The 17,664-nt window shown below is 34.0% G+C and overlaps 1 pseudogene; it reads right to left on the reverse strand.

Annotated features, from left to right (window-relative positions):
* LOC135213041 (fibrocystin-L-like) overlaps positions 1-17,664 on the reverse strand; it is an 81,756-nt pseudogene that overhangs the window by 18,798 nt on the left and 45,294 nt on the right.

A 17,664-nucleotide genomic window follows, 5' to 3' on the forward strand; every position in this document is an offset into this window, starting at 1 on the left:
TCAACATAATCATCTTGGTTGTTGATCAAAATAAAAACCAGACTGAAACAGTTACTTAAAACCAAATTAAGATGTGTTCATCCTTATCACCTCAAATGCTGAGTGAAGCAAAGGGAACCCATGGAATTCTTCCACTCATGTCTTCCCTGTGCTTTAATTTCCACAAATCTCCACTCATCTCCTGGTTCACCTTCCCACAGTTCTCATCCAGGTAGGTCCTGGTTTTCCAACTCTTCTGGTTTCCCACAGGAGACCAGCTGGCACTACTACATACTTCTCCCTCAGGGGTTGTACAAAGGACATGTCCAAGACATTGTCCTTTCACTCTTATCACTGCCTCATCTATATATAAACTTCTCGTACTTAATCTAACTCTAAACATTCATAATGAATGTTTACTGTTCAATAAATAGACTCTTTTAGATGTTAATTAAATTTGATTATTCATGTTGATTTAAATGAAGAAGAAAAAAGCTGTAGCAGCTGGAAATCCGGTTTAATCTGATGTGACTGGCAAGTTAAGTACAAAATTAAGTAGCGTTTCAAAGCAAAAGACCACATGATGGCACTAAAGTTCCACGAATTGAGTGAGTACTAGTGGAATGTTGTCCAAGTCTCCAGTATGACATCTGGCATTACTGGAGATGTTGGTGCTTAAATTTACGTAGTGCAGGAACACTGGTACACTACTCAAAATAAGGTATTCTCAAAACTTTCTTACATTCAGAAATTGATGTATAGAAGCAAAGGGGAGAGAGAGAGAGAGAGAGAGAGAGAGAGAGAGAGAGAGAGAGAGAGAGAGAGAGAGAGAGAGAGAGAGAGAGAAGTAAACACAGAATGGACCTCGGAGAAAAGTGCCCGCTACCAATAACCAACAGATTGTCACTTTAGGCATAATTCACTGTGGGCACTATCTGCCCAATAAGGAGAAGACTATCGGGAATTTCCAAGTATTCAACTGAATTTTGTTGGCTGTGGCTAACATCACTTTGTCCTTATATTCATCCAAAAATTATCAGAAATGGTAACTGAATGCAAAATATAAATTTTGAATAAATATTACAGATTCATATGAGGTAAGTTTAGGTAAACACTTCTTGATTATCTCTACTGAAATCATTAAAAGCCTAATAAGATGCCATTGTAATACTTCATTGTATTTTTACATTCACAAAGCATTACAAACTGAGAAATGGTTATTATGATTATGTACTGATGTAACACTACAATATTTAGAGTGAGCTTCATCATAAATCTTGAATATCAAAAAGTTCAAGTCATTCTTACCTAAATGTTCATGTTCAAGAGGACTATCAAGTGTTATGGTTTTTCCACTGATGGCTGCCACTGTTCGAACCTCTGTTTCATCAGCTTCCTTCCCTGTTGTGGTTATCATCACCTAATGAAGTAAATGACCAGGTTCATTTCAGTGTTGTTAAAGTTATTGATATTTCTCATAAATGCTTCTGAATGAGAGACAATTTGGCTATGAAAGATATTTAGCAATTAAATAAAAATGAGTGTTATTTATTTCTTATTCAGAGATATTGAACAGTTTTGAATAGATGTGGAACTATTTTTTTCTTTACAAAACAGGAAAAAGTTTTGCTACAGATAGGTGAATTATCATCATACAGCATCCACTTCAACCACTTCTCATAATCAAAACTCTCCAAGAAATTTGATCAAAGACACAATGAATGGCAAATCCAACAGCTCTTTATGTGATGAAAAGTTAAAAAATAGGAAAAACGTTCCCTGCAAGCCAAAGACCTAGGGTTAAAGAAAATACTCATCAGAGGGAGTTTAAGAGCAAGGACACTACGTGTAAAAAGTAGTACTGTAATTTATTTGCATTGGAGGAATAAAAATTTGTGAATATTATTCATAGTTTGAAGGATTAAAAGTTTATCACTTTTACCAAAACTAGAAACTACCTAGATGGATGGAAATTAAACCCTTAGCTCTTCCAAAGCCACACTCATCTAATTTAAGATCACATAAAGTTGGTACTTAATTTATGTAATTTATTTCACAGGGAAATAAATTATATATACATATATTTGTTCATTAAAATGAAAGTGGAAAAAAATACATAAGTATCTGAATGCTGTACAGTATACCTGGTTCATGCTATGAGACTCAACACATATACATACTACAATGCCAGTGCTTCATAATATATGTTAAAAGATAATTTTGATAACACTGAATGAACAAAGACCAATGCTTACTTGAACATTATCCATTAAAATTACCCAAAAAGCACACCAATTGAAAAAAAGATTTCCTACTGAGAGAACTTTTTTGTCTTTTAATAACCAATTATTCACTTCTTGCTCTACCATTCAGTATCCAGTCTGTCTACTACTTGAAGAATTAAGGGTTTGGTAAAAATGTCTGGTTGGCAATTGGTATGGATAATTTTGGTTGAAAATAATGGTAAGTACGTATTTACTTTTTTGTTCAGCCACTGTGAATCTGGAGCCTGACTTAGAATGATCTGATTATCTCCAGCAGATGCAGTAGAGCCTAATTTGATCCAAGAATGAGCAGGCCCTTGACCATGAAGACTCAGTAGTCCAAATACTCCTGTTGACATAGGAATAGAAAATGCCTGTGTTGAAATAAAACATAAAATCCAAAGCAGGACTCAAAAAGTTTTGTTTAAAATACGTACACAAGTTTGATAATGTTATCTAATTATCTGTGCAAGAATGATTATTTTTACATAAAAAAATAATTTGGATGAAAATTTAAATGCAGTAGAACTCAGGTCCTAAGCTATGAGAACTTGTCATAATCAGATTTCGACGCAAAATTTCAAGTAAAATTTGCATCAGAGCTCAAACAAAAAACCAGAATTCAACCCGATGAACCATATGATTTTCGTAAACAAAAGTGTTTTGATCAGTCACCACTTTGATTCAATCATGGGTCCAAAGACAGCCATTGCAGGCAAGCAGAAGAGGAAAGCAGTAAGAACCACAATTGAACTTAAGGAGATTATTGAAAAGTATGAAAGAGGCATCTGTGTGACTGATTTGGTGTCTTATTTTTAATACTTTATTAATGTACTGCAGTAATTAGGCTTGTTTTTCAATATTTTATTATTGGCAACAAGTTTTGTGCCTACCCAGTACAACACATACTAGCCTAGCCTAGCCTACAGCGCTCAGTGAACCATTGGTAATATGCCCGCACTGGACGTAGGCCACTTTTATACAGAATACGTACATTTAAAAATAAGAAGAGGACATCTAATACGATATGTTATTTTCTGAACTTATTCAATTGTAATTTAAGTGTAATGTTTTGTATAAAAAGACAAGTAATAAGTAATAACCAATGGTCAAGCACAGATTAAGCCATTTCCAGTTATTTCTTATGGAAAAATTTATTCAGATCTCGACTGAATCACATCTCAACACTTCTGGAACGGATTAGCATCAAGGTCCGGCATTCTACTGTACGTCGCTATTAAACCATAATACATTAGTCTGCCTTTAAAGCAAAATCATCATAACATGCTGCCTATAATAAAGAGTTGGATTAAAATGTACGTGTGTGAGTCATGTATAATTTGTATAGACTTCTACGCTTAAATAATAATAATAATAATAATACGGAAGAAAATGCAGATAAATCTGATTTTCTTTAATATACAATTGTAATGTAATTACCAATAGCTTTCCATCCCAAAGTGGGAATGCCATAGGGCATGAGAAATTCTTCATTATCAGGGTCAGAAGGATTTGTTGTGCCTCTCAAAATTATATTGAGCGTATAATTAAAAGGTGCAGATTCTGTCTCTCCGGCAATAACTCTTCCACCCTGCAAGAAAAATTTATCCAGTGATATATGCTCCAAGGTCAGATTGGATATAGGTATGGGTTGACTTAATTGAGAGCAATTTTCTCACACACAGCAAAACAAAAACCATACTTATATACAAGCACTGAAAGCAATGAATCACAAAAAATTTGATTTTACTATAGAAAAATTCTAGCTCTCTAATTATCCAAAATGACAGTGCACTGGACCACCTTTCTCGTTTTAAAGGAACTGGGCACAAGTGTTTTGCCTTTTAGAAAACTGAAGTCTCTACCTCTTTGATCTAAACTGATGAGACTTTGGTCTGTGAACTTGTAATTCAAAATCCAATTCTCTTTAGTTCCTTAAAAATAATGGCTTACAGTTATACTGGATTACAAGCTTCTTTGCCTCAACTGAATGGTCACTTGATCACACTGTCTTCCTGATATAAACACAAGACATCCTGCTCTACTCTCCTAGTGTTCAGCTACTTTCAATTCCTTATGAATATGTCTTGAACACATGGTTCCTACTCTACTGAAAAGTGCTCTACATGATCCACTGGATCTTTGCAAAAGCTAAGAATATTTTCACTGCTTGATCTAATACATAAACTGCAATCTAGTGTCTACTTGAATGATGAGTTTTTCTTCTTATGCAAGAACTAATTGTAAATTTGCTAGTGAAGATAAACTGCAGAAAAAAAGTAGGATGGAGTTTGCTGAAAACAAAAGATTTCCCTACCTAAAATACTTTCTTTGATTTGCATCCTTCTAAGAACAACTTGACTTCATGAATATGCATATCTAAATAGTACTCTATAAGATTTTGTGTACGTTAAAGCTATGGCTCCCTACGTATAAAAATTTTACAACCTAAATTGTACTATTATACTTTGTTTACAACTGTAATGTCAAGTGTCTTTATTAGTGTTTTTCACAGATTTTATCTATTGGGCTCTTGCAATGGATGTCATGAATAAAATACATTTAGAATTTATGAAAAGAATAATTTATCCCTTATGGGAAAATGTAGTAAGAACTAAAATAAATCTCGTGATTTAATACTAACTCTAGTACATATCTTCATCTGCTGTTTAATAAGTAAATTTAATTTTTCCATTTGAACACCTGACTATTTATAAGGACTATACATCTTCTGACTTATTATCATGTGGATACGTTTGCCACCTGTGAGGACTTTCCTTTCATTCATTAAATTTCTATATCATTCCAACAGTTGACAATAAGCCATTTCCAATGTCAACATTGATGATAAAGCCTAAATGATACTAATTTTGGTACATACCATCATTAAGACAGAAACAAACAACAACCATGCTCAAAGCAGTCAAAGATAAAGTCATAAGCAATGATCTCTTTGATATGATATGAATTCCAGTTGCCAATAAAAATACAGTTCATATGAAAAAGATTCAACCTCTTACCTTAATATACATAATGGTGCACTCAAATCTGTGGTTCATACGATCTTCAAATTCTAGAGTACCATAAACATAAACACGTCCGAGAGGCGGTGTGGCAGTGTCCACAAGTAAGCGCATCCCTGTAAGTTGGTGCATGAATGAGTTCACGTCGTAAAATCTACTTACAATTTCAAAATGAGAATGCTGAGAAAAAAAAAAACTACTTAAAATTAATTATGGTGCCATGTGATTCATGTAGAGCATTACTAAAAGAGTACTACCTATTTTTTATATAGTGCAGTATTATGCAAAATAGGTATATGTACTATCAAATAGTAAGGGATTTTAAATAAAGTGAATCTGAAGGAAAATGTTCACAGTATTTAATATGGATCGTCATCAAAAATTCTTAATTACCTGCAGGTACTGTGATGCTCTCTCCTACAGTAGGTAGATAGAATACTGATTCAGTTGGATGTCCCCCTGTGCCAACAGGAACTTCCTTCCAAGTGTTGATGTCCGACCATTTCCAAGTTACTTCTGGCACACCGACTGGGGGTCCAGTTGGAGCTATACAACCATCATAAAAGCACCTACACAAAATAGTGTAAATTACTTTAGTCCACAGGATGGGTATGAAAAAATAAATTACATATATAAAATTTTGCATGACTTTTTTTTAGCAATACATGAATAATTTACTTGCAATTTCCTACCTGTTACTGTTGATGGTCCTCACTATCATCATCATCATCATTATCACTTTTAACATTTCCACATTAGCTTCCTCTTTACAGGGTTAAGTGTCTTTGTTTCATGTACTTTCTACTTTTATTCATATCTGATTTTTTACATCATCTATTCCATTTTCATTATTTTCTGGGCTACTTCTATATATAATATATTTCTTTCTAGAAGACCATCTACTCCTCACTCCATATCACATGTGCAAACCTTTCAGGCCCTTGTGATAGTCTACTTTTGACACCATCTCTCTCTGTAGTTTCTTCAATTGTAATCTAATCTTCCAACTGCAAAACAGCCATGAATCTTAGTACATGTATACTCAATTATTGCACCTCTCCAGAATCTCTTAAATTTCATCTATATGGGCTTGTGTATATGCTGTTCAGAGCTGTGCAAGCCTTATAGGTACAAGAATGATAAAAATGTATTATTCACTAAAGGAGATTCTTATTTACTAGAAGTTCAGAATCGCGTTCCCCTGAATAACATTTATAGCAACTTTATTTTTATAATTATCCTCTCCTAATATGTCTCTCAAGAGAAAATATCTTATACCTCTTCTGAGGTCTCCTCCAAAGTACTTTTTTGCTCTTACCCACTGGCTCTTCCTAAACATTTAGGGCAACAGAGATAATTTATTCCATTTAATATTAATCCTGAGCACCTCTTGTGGACCAGTCTGTCATATACTATTTGATACATGCTAGCGTTAACACCTAAAGATCTTCCACACTATTCACATAGGCATTATCCTGATTGACAAAACTAAAAATATATGAACACTATAAAAACATTTCACTAAAATTCTGTGGATGTTATTTAAATTCAACAGCTTTGTTCAGCATCAGTCATAAATCATAGATGTAAAAAAGGGATTTTGACGAAGGAAAAATCTATTTCTGGGGAAGACCTGTGTCGCCTGGTGAAAAGATCCTGCTTTCCTCTTTTCTAGTATAAATAATCTCTAAATATACAAGAGAAAAAAGTTAGCATGGTATGCAGAGGTTACTGCCCTTTCGCGAGCACCCAAAGGGCGTCGGGTATAAAGTACTGGGCGTGTGGAAGCCACAATTCACAGGTCTCCTGCCAGTTAGAGCAAAATAGATGCTCACTTACCTATAAACATTTAACTTAATGTTCCTCTGACTTCCTGTTGGACGATTATCAAATACAGTCCTGTGCTTTCTTCTTGAGGTTTTTTTTGTAACTGTAATGAAATAGGATGAGGCACTGTAATTTTGTACATGGATATTATCACAGAATGAAGTGGAGAATAAAGTTACATTACACATACTACTGTAACTGATTTTCAAAAGTTATTCATCTGAATTGTTTTAAATGTCAATAGCCTTCACGAATCATCGTTGCAGAAATGGTGTCAGTAAAATGCAAAACGTCCTTAACTGATAACAGTATCGGTAAATGACTGCCAAAATGGAAATTAAATTGGTGGAACATTTACAGGCAGCCCTCGGTTAACAGAGGTACAATTAAAGGCTATCCAGTTTTACGGCGCTTGTATAGCGACACTGTTAACTAGATTTTCGGTGCCGATCTCTGGTTTGCAGTGCCAATGTCTAGTTAAAAGCAGCGCCAATCTCTGGTTAACGGCACCAATATTCAGTTAGCGGCGCCGTTAAGCAGGTTTACAGTGTTGTTATTGCTGATTTTTGCTTAGCAGTGATTTTCGGTTAGCAGCATTGGCTGGGAATGGAACCCCCACTGTCAACCGAGGGCTGCCTGTATTTGCTTCAACTGAATCATGTAGTACAGTCCTCTACGATATTTTTCATTTAAGAGTGACCCATGAGCAGCATTAATGGCAATTTCCTACTGGTATCAACCAATATCTGAGATATTAGCAACCAAATGGGGTTAATAGGAAAGAGAAGGAAACAAATATCACAGTACAAATAATTAGCATGCAAAGAAGTAAGATGTACCTTAGGCTTTGGTGACCAAAAAAAATTCTATACATTTCAGTAATTCAATACAGAATCACTTCAATCATACAATGAATAAAACCATCTACATATATACAAACTTCTTTATATGATTTTTATAGCAGTAAAAAAGTTTTAGCAACTACTCGTCTACCATGACATAATTACTTAATTATGCATAAATAGAGAGAGAGAGAGAGATAATCATTCTAAAACTGCTCTACACATTACAGTGTTGAATACTGAATAACTCACCAAGATATGTCATAGTTTTAGTTGCCTTATTCCAGTAAAAATCTCCATGTACCCCTGCTGGATCTGGCATACTGAGTGAACTATTTTTCTCTGTACCTGTAGTCCTATGAAATATAAAATAACAAAATATGTAAATATTAATTTACAGTTGTACTATAATAATACTCGTGAAGTCAAACATGCAAGGCTTTTGTTTGAAGTCAAACAGTTTGAAAGCTCTTTGTATAACAGTAAAAAAATCTACTGTTGCTCCACCTATTACGTGATTAAGCACAAACTGAGTCAATGTCCTGTCAACAGCCACTGCTAAACACAAACAAATAAGGAGAGCTAAATTTCCTGGTTAGGTATATGGGACTGATAAAAAAGCATTAAACAATTTTAGTAATATGTTCCTAATAAGCCTGATTAATTTCCAGTGTGTATGCACAAGCACACTTAAATTGATTACGATTAGTAGAAACAAAAGAAGAAAACAAATAAATATGAGAAAGAACTCGGAAAGCAAATGATACTAAGAGTTGTTAGTACTGAAAAGTGGGTGATACAGAAAGCAGAATGGTCCCTGATAAAGCGGCTTGTGAGGCTGAGTCATTCATCAATGAAATCAAAGGGATCCATTTGTGGGATAAATTACTGTTTATTTCAATAAATGAACATTTTTGTTATATAGTTCTCGTAAAATACCAGCAGTATCTGTTTGTGGTTTATGTTTATAATTATTGGTAATTTTTAGTATTCATGTACAATTGTATTCACCACTCTTAGAGAAATAGACAGCAGTCATACTTTTTAAACTAATCCACAGAATAGTGGTTGCCTTGAACTGTCCTCTACTGTCCCAGATAAGTTTAGAGTTTTGGTGAGGAATGGTGAAGGGAAAAGAAAGTGATGTAATTGAGGCCTAACAAAGCCTCATCCCAACCCTCCTTTTTGGGAGCCTTCCGTTTTTGTCAATTAATTTGATTTCATGAACGTGTATGGCTTAAAAATTCTTATACAGAAGAGACCAACTGACCCTCTGTCACAATTAACGGTTTATAATATTGCCTCACATCCCAGAATCGTGGCAAACTGGGAAAAGTACAAATGCAAAATTGCTCACCATCTAAATACCTTGCTAACAGTACTGCTTTTGAGCTTCTATGATTGATATAAGTACATACCCAAATCCATCTGGTGTTTGTGTGAACTTATGCTCCACATAATAATAGTTGTCAGATTCAAGATTATCAGTGTATGCAGTATAAGACAAGTTTGTTATCTGCAAAAAAAAAAAAAAAAACAGTATTAAAACAACAATTACACTGAGCTTCATGGATACATATTACAAATGTTCCTTGTTAATCACATTACATAGTAATTGATTACTTTTCCATCCTACAAAATAAAAAAATATCCATGGACTGCATATGGGGTGCCATGACTCACTTCAAAGGAAGAAAATATCAATGAACACTACCGGGTAAAAACTTTTATTCTCAGTAGAACAAACACTGATGCTCATCTGATTAGTGTGTCAAGTAAACAGTCTGACCTTTGTCATGTAAACTTTCCTGTTATTGTAGAAGCCAAAAGTCTCACGGCATGGGACAATCATGACTTATATGTACTACTGTAATACCAAAATATGGTAATTTTGCTCAGAGCAAGAAATAATTTTGACTCCACAATTTAAACACTCAGATGTTACTTGACATACAAGATAATTTTTTCTATACCCCTTAAGAGTCATTATTATGCAATTTGCAATTATGTGGTAAGCAACAAGCTATAGCTTTTCATTTTACCAACATTAATTCATACTCTCCATATTTCTTTCAATTTTTTTTACTTTAGTTTTCTTGACTTATGAGTCCAAAAAACAATGACTGAATTCCTGAAATCCAGAATTATAGAATGATATATCAGACATACTACAACTGGCTTGAACAACTTAGTATTTGTTTACTAAATTCATTAATACTTTTCATATTCCCAAAAATGTATAAACTGCTGCATTAACTAAAAAATTTTAATTTATCATTAGTGGATAGAAGTTAAAATCTATATGTAATTTATGAAATAAGAGTTTTGTGTCAGATTTTAAAAACTAGATCATTTCAAAGGTAGGTGTATTACAGAATTTCCATGTGATAAAATTATCCAATACCTACCTGTTCTGAATAATCAAATGCCCAGTTGAAAGTAGCTCCACTGTAGAAAATTCCCATCCACCCAGGACCCCTCTCTAGTCTCTTGAGACGGAAGGGAATGCTCGTATTTCCTTGGGCAGTTGTTACAACTAAGTCTCTACCTTCCAAAGATTTTGGTTGGACAGAACTCACAGGTAAATGCATTCTCAAGAACGTCATTGGAGGTGAACATACAGATCCTTTTGCCTAGAAAGTTGTAAGTGTTGCCTTACTTTTCAAGGAAATAAAACCAAAAAGTAATGATATGACATACATTCTCCTCCATTCTTCTCCGTATGCACAATAACAAAACTAATATAGTTTGTGAATTCCCAGTGTCCAAGACCACAATATTAAATTAGCTTTCAATTATTCTAATTGTTACAAAACTTACTTTTGAATTGACAGAAAATGCCTGTACATCCTTCTGACAAGTATCTGTTGGCAAAATGTCCATTGAAGGCACAACGACATTTTCAGCCACCCCTGACAGTGATCCATCTGCATCAATCCAGATTGTTTCATGTTCCCATAAGAATTTTAGCTGTAAAATTGATAGAAGACTAAACATTAAACATCTGATAATATTGAAATAAGCTATCTAACAGATAATAAATGAAAGCAGCTTTAAAATACAATAAAACATGTGAATACAAGTTGATATACTAATACTATTAGTACAGTAGAACCCCAGACTTCGACGCTCATCCATTCCAGAAGAAGTCTCAAGATGTGGTTCAGTCGAGATCCAAATAAATTTTTTCCATAAGAAATAAATGAAAACGGATTACTCCATTCTTGACCACCAGTCATTACCCTAACCTTACGCTTTTTATACAAAACATGACGTTATTATGATATAACAAAGTTTCATGTATACTTACCTGGCAGGTATATATATAGCTATATCCTCTGTCGCACTGGCAGAGAAAATCTGCCAGTGCGACAGAGGATATAGCTATATATATATACCTGCCAGGTAAGTGTCATACATGAAAATTATACGTAGTACTTACATTACGATGAAATAAGTTCAGAGTTAAATAACATATTATATTAGATGTACTTTTTTTTATTTTCAACTGTATACTGTACGTATTAAATAAACTGGCCCACGTCCAATGCAGCCGTATTACTGATGGCTGACTGAGTGCCACAGGCAAGGCTAGGTATAGAATGTACTGTACTGGGTAGGCACAAAACTTGTTGTTGATAATAAAACATTGAAAAACAAGTCTAATTATTAAAGTAAATTAATAAAATGTTAAAATTAAGATGCTAAATCAGGCACACAGATGCCTCTTTCATACTTTTCAATAATCTCCTTAAGTTCAATTTTGGTTCTTATTGTTTTCCCTCTTCTGTTTGTCTGCAATGGCTGTCTTGGGACTCAGGATTAAATAAAAAAACAGTACAGAAAGCCACAAAGCCTAAGGAAATATTCCAGTACAAGTGTGTACTTGCCCAAAATAATAGCAGCAGAGTGAGCTGGCTTTCAACAACAATGCCACCAACGATGCCAACTAGCGTCGACTGGCCAAAACATTTTTGTTTACGAAAATCATATGGTTCATCGGGTCAGATATTGGATTTTGTTCGAGCTCTGAGGCAAAATCTACTAGAAACTTCATGAGGAAATCCAATTATGTCAAGTTCTGATACAGTCAAGGACCAAGGTTCTACTGCATATGCCAATGATAATCCATCACATTGCATACTAGAAATATATGATTATTGTGTTTATTAAAATTTTGTATAACAAACTGAGACATCTTAACAGTTATGCTTGAGCACCTTCAAACATCTCTAAAAAACTACCTTTTAAAAGGTTATTCTTATTAAAATACAGTACAAGAAAGTAACAGTACCTTATTTGGAGAATTTTGAAACACAAGCTGTTTCACTTGCACTCTGAAACCTCCTTGGAATTCCTTACACTGTGAACATCCAGAAAGAGCTGCACAAGTTCCACTATCAAAATTAACAAAGGTTGTATTTGATATGCTGAAGATGTACTGCTTTGGAGCAATAATACCACTTGTATCGCCACTGCATCCTTCGGGTGATAACTGGGAGTGTCCCACAACAAGAGAATCGAAGATTCCTTTTGTTTCCATTTGATTAAAAGAAATGAGTATGTCAGAGATTAGGGCTTATTTATCTTAGAATGTTTAGTTTCCACATATCTTTTATCACATAAACTGATCAACAATGAATAAACTTGCCAAATCTTTTGAGAAAAGGGTAACTTCTTACAAAGATGTAACAACATATATCCCTGACATCAACATTAAAGGTAACATCAGAATACTTCAAAGTACTAGATAAAAAATAGTTAAGACTGCCTTCCACCATTTTGCAAAGTCAAAATCATTTGGTTATACTAATGTCAATTTGTTTAGAGTTATGTACTGCTGTCCGCAAAAATTACTTGCCTGGTCCGCTATTCTCTCCAAATCCTCCTGATACCTTAACCATCTCTAGCCCAGCATGTTCATTATCTAAAGCTACAAAATTGTGAAACTGTAACGCTCCTCCCATGACCACTTCAGCCCCTCGGTCACAATGCCATACTGTGAAGTCATGCCAGGCAGCCACCTTGAACAGTGATAAGAGAATACATCTTAATTCAAGAATGAAATCAGATTAACAGTTTTAAGATTCAGGAAAAATAACCAACAAGTAAAAGGAGGAGGAACTACGAGAAAAGTGATGAAGAAGGGAAAGGAGCAGTTAGTCAGAAAACAGTAAGATTTATTCATGAAAAACTTACGAAGCCCTAAAAATTCTAAAAAAAGGTTCTTATAAAAACTTGAAGCAGGACGAATTCAGGCAGATAAAAGACATATAAGCAGACGTCTGATGATGATGCTGATGATTAAAGATAAACTGTAATTTGTATCTTTAGAAAAATCATATACTTCTCAAAGTTCAAAACCTTATCTTTACTAAATAAAGTGGAGCAATTATGAATAACGCAAAATGGTACTCTATTCTATACTACAGCATTGCACTGAACAAATAAGATCTTTTCTCACTAACCAGATTTCTGCCTCCACAAACTCCAGTTTTGGGAAAGTAGCCATCCATTGAGAAAATCCATAAACCATACCTGAATTTAAACCAAAAAAAATAATTAAGTACTTCTGATTACTCTCTCATTAATATTATAAATATAATTTTCATACAAAACACAATCCAGGATTTGTAAAACTATTTCTTACAGCAACCTGGTTATGGAGGTGTATATGAGAAAATGCATTGCATAACATTAATAGAAATATTTATACGACAAACTTTGTCAAATTAATACAAGTATGTACTATCAGAACATATCTAAGCAATTACCTGCCCATGGAATGTGCAGTATTGTTGTAGAACCTTCCCATCACCTCATTATTCTGACAGTAAGTATTTGTTGCTGAAGGTCCAGAGGGATATCTTTCTAAGCGATACCAATATCCAAAATGGGTTCCTCCTGCAGCAGCATTGTGCCTCACTATATTATTTGGGTTCACTACCTGAAAGGGCAAAAATTACTTCAAGGTTCATGTTCATCTTTCAAAAAATATTAAACTATATATATGTGTATCAGAGCAAAGCTTGATAAACTAATAAAAAAACCCAAAAAGAGTTATCTGACTTCTGAAATTACACATATAATTACAATGAAATAATTACTAACAAAATAAATGATGTGTGCAATCTTTAAAAGAGATTTTGAAAACTAGCCACTATAAAATGCTCTTTACCAGACTCAGCGAACTTTGTAGAATGGGATATGCATCAAAAAAGTTTTCTGTAATAGAATTCCATGTTTAGACTAGCTGTTGTCTAATCTGAGGCCAGCTACTCTTACTGGCCCAAGTAAAACTATACAGATGGAAGGTACCCTGGTCCAAGTTTTGGATGTTACAGAATGTCTTTTGGATCTGGACTTGGTAACTTAATATCTCTTATATTACCATGATTTTTGAAGGTACAGGTAAACCAGCAACAAAATATTACTGGATAATGTTAAAACTCTTTGTGTTTAAAGCAAAGAAATTATGGGTAATTCTTATAACAAGCAATTTACCAATCCTTACTAAAAGCATATTCCTCTGCTGCTTCACATAAGTGACTCGCTAGTGTTTTTTAACTATTATGTCATTGATGTTTACCCTTCAGTATTCTTTTCCAAATAATAAGTCATATGTATACAGAAATTATGTATGATAAATTCGTAAAGTAACTAAGTCTACGGGCATAACCAGCCCTGTTTCACAGGCAGAACCAGCTCCGTTTCAGGAATCCCTTCTCAGGGGGAGGTAGGATGAAACCCCATTATAAACCATCTTATGGATCCCCACTATAACCCTGCCAAGTCTCATGTCCATCAGACCAGCCGTTTGGCCGTGACTGCATGACGGACGGACGGACAGACATAACGCCCATTATAGTATAGTTAGATGATGATATAAATTGAATCAACCCTTAGTTCAGCATGCAAAATTAGTTTTAAAATTGAATGGCAAAATAGTTAAAAGACATTTAAGCTCAAGTTGTAAAGAACTTACCCAAAATGAAGATGGTGTCACGTCTACGTTCAGCAACGAAGCTGAAGTCCTGGTGTATATAGCAAGGTTGTACTGAATAATGTTGTTCATTTCATTACCATCTTCAGTGAAGATGGCATGTCCCATGTTATCAAATGCCACATTCCTCTCCACAGTCAGGTAATCAGCAGCATGTATTGTAACGGCTCGGTTATATGTACGGTGTATAGCACAACCACGTACATAAGAATTATTCACATTTCCAACTAAGTGGAAGTGAAGAGGATAACGACCAAGTTGGAAAGCCTTGGAAAGAAATGAAAAGGAGATTATTGCAGCAAAAAAATTAAAATCAATCTGATTCATAAGCATTGTACATTTCATATTTGCAAATTATACAAATATGTACTGTAATTATAACAGACACCAACAAAGAGCATGGATTTTATTAATATTCACTTTTACATCATAAAATCAATGAGAATGGCAAACAGCAAAGGTGAAACAGCATATCCTTGTAGCACCCTACTATTTAATGCATCATCTTTTTTTGGTACCTTTGCTATGACTTCTGATTCCCAGTCAACAAGTTTCCCTCCCCATTCCTTATTCTACAAGACAGCCTGGTTATTATACAAGGTGTTATTTCATTTTCAGTTAAAAACAAAATCTGCAGTGAAACTGTGACTTCATAAGTAACATCCAGGTCTTCTTCAGACTATGGTACGTATTTCTACCGATGCTATTACATAGATAATGTGCTATGAAAACAGGCAATATCATATTAAAATAATACCTGTAGACTTATTTTACAACACAAAATGGTTGCAATTAGTACTTTACACAAATAACATACCTGTCCAGCTTCAGTAACCTCAACATACTCTATGCGACCATGCACAAGGCCATAATCTTTTGATTTGCCAAATATCATCACTGTAGCACCAAACTGGTCACTTCCTATTTCTTCTCCAAACCTTCCATTAAAGCAACTCTGAGTGGCAAACTGACCTGAAGCAAGAGGAAGCAGGATAATTCTTAAAATATTGACTATAATGCTTATTATAAGTAGCCTAGTTATAAGAATAAAAGATTACTGGTAATTTTTTCAAGTAAAGGGATGACAAGTTTAATGTTTATCTTTTCAAAATGAGTTAATGACAATGTAAATAAGTTGTGTAATTACAGGGCACTCTAAAGCAAATATTAAAATCAAGTTACTATTCTATTACTACTTATAACAGTGAAAATATTGTATAAACAGGTATACTGTATAAATAGGGAAATAGTATAATAAATTGTGCAATCTCTTAATGTTAACAAAATGGAAATCTCAAATTTTAATTACAAATCTGTCTCTAAATCTGTCAATTCTTCATGAGGCTATAGCCCTTCCAATTGTTTATATGATCTCTTAATAACAGTTTTCACAAATATCCTAACTCTGAGAAGTGTGGCTTTCCAAGAAAAATTAAAATAAAGCTAAAAACATTGTAATCATTATGTTGACAGTACTTGCTATCAAATCAAAGTAGTACTTAATACTACTACATATTTTGTCAAGACATAATCAACCAAGATACTAGCACCAAAGAAACACATCTTACCTGGATCCCATTTTTCATCACATGCTTGTATGACTTCATTAAAACCTTTGTTGATGTTACCCCTAATTTTGATATTACGTGAGAGCAGACCAACTTCAGCTCTCGTTTCAATAGTTCGTCCTCCAAGGGTTTGTTCGATGGAGATGTGCTCATATTTCAGCGGCTCAGTAAGCGTCAATGTTCTGCCATCACTTGATACTCTATCTATGATGTGCTTCTCATTTTCATTATTGGAAAATCTGGAAATGAAACATATTTCTTGGCATGATAACTAATCTGGAAATGAAATATATTTCTTGGCATGATAACTAATCTGGAAATAAAACATATTTCTTGGCATGATAACTATAAAAACATCTTGAGCCAGATCATATCTTTTACAAATTTTTACTACTGCCTTTCACATTTCAATTTCAATAAGCTCTAACTTAGTATAGAAAGAGATCTAGTTACCTCACATCCCTTTAAATTTGCATAAAATTAACAAATGATGCTACCAAAGCATGTTACTAGGACTAAAATCTTAATACAGTCCCTCATTAGTTATGAGTTTACAAACCCTTGCTTAAAAGATGAAGTCTACATACATACAAGCATTTTACCTTTTTTCTGTAGTGGCTATGATAATGGTATCGCCTTTCTTCCATGTGACTGGTTGCTTTAAGGTTATATCATATGCCCCTTTAGTAGCTGTACTGGCCAAATAAGTCCATGTGATTGGAATATGAATGCCGTGAAGATCAAGGCTTCCATTTCGTACTGCTAGGACCTATAAGAATAATTTACATTCTTAAAAATTTCAATTATTGTCAAGATAGCTTATATACTAAAAAGAAATGCATACAATTATAAAATAAATGTGACATAAATGTTTGATTTTAAAAAAATATTGCTGATTTTAAAGCATTTCTGTGATTTAAAAAGAAAAAAATAATACTACGGACAATTATGAACATCTAAATAGATTGGGAAAGTATACGCAAGACTAATTCAGATGTGTTTCACGCAAGACAGTGTAAATAACTGAGTAACGACATATTACTCTAATTTGTGAGATCACAATCAGGGAGAGTTGAAATGCCACGCATGCTTTTGTTTATGTTATGTAATCTGCAAATGCTGAGAGCTGTTTTTGCATGGGTTTGTACACACTGTAGT

The sequence above is a fragment of the Macrobrachium nipponense genome, chromosome 42, assembly GCF_015104395.2.
Source record: "Macrobrachium nipponense isolate FS-2020 chromosome 42, ASM1510439v2, whole genome shotgun sequence".
Lineage (NCBI taxonomy): Eukaryota > Metazoa > Arthropoda > Malacostraca > Decapoda > Palaemonidae > Macrobrachium > Macrobrachium nipponense.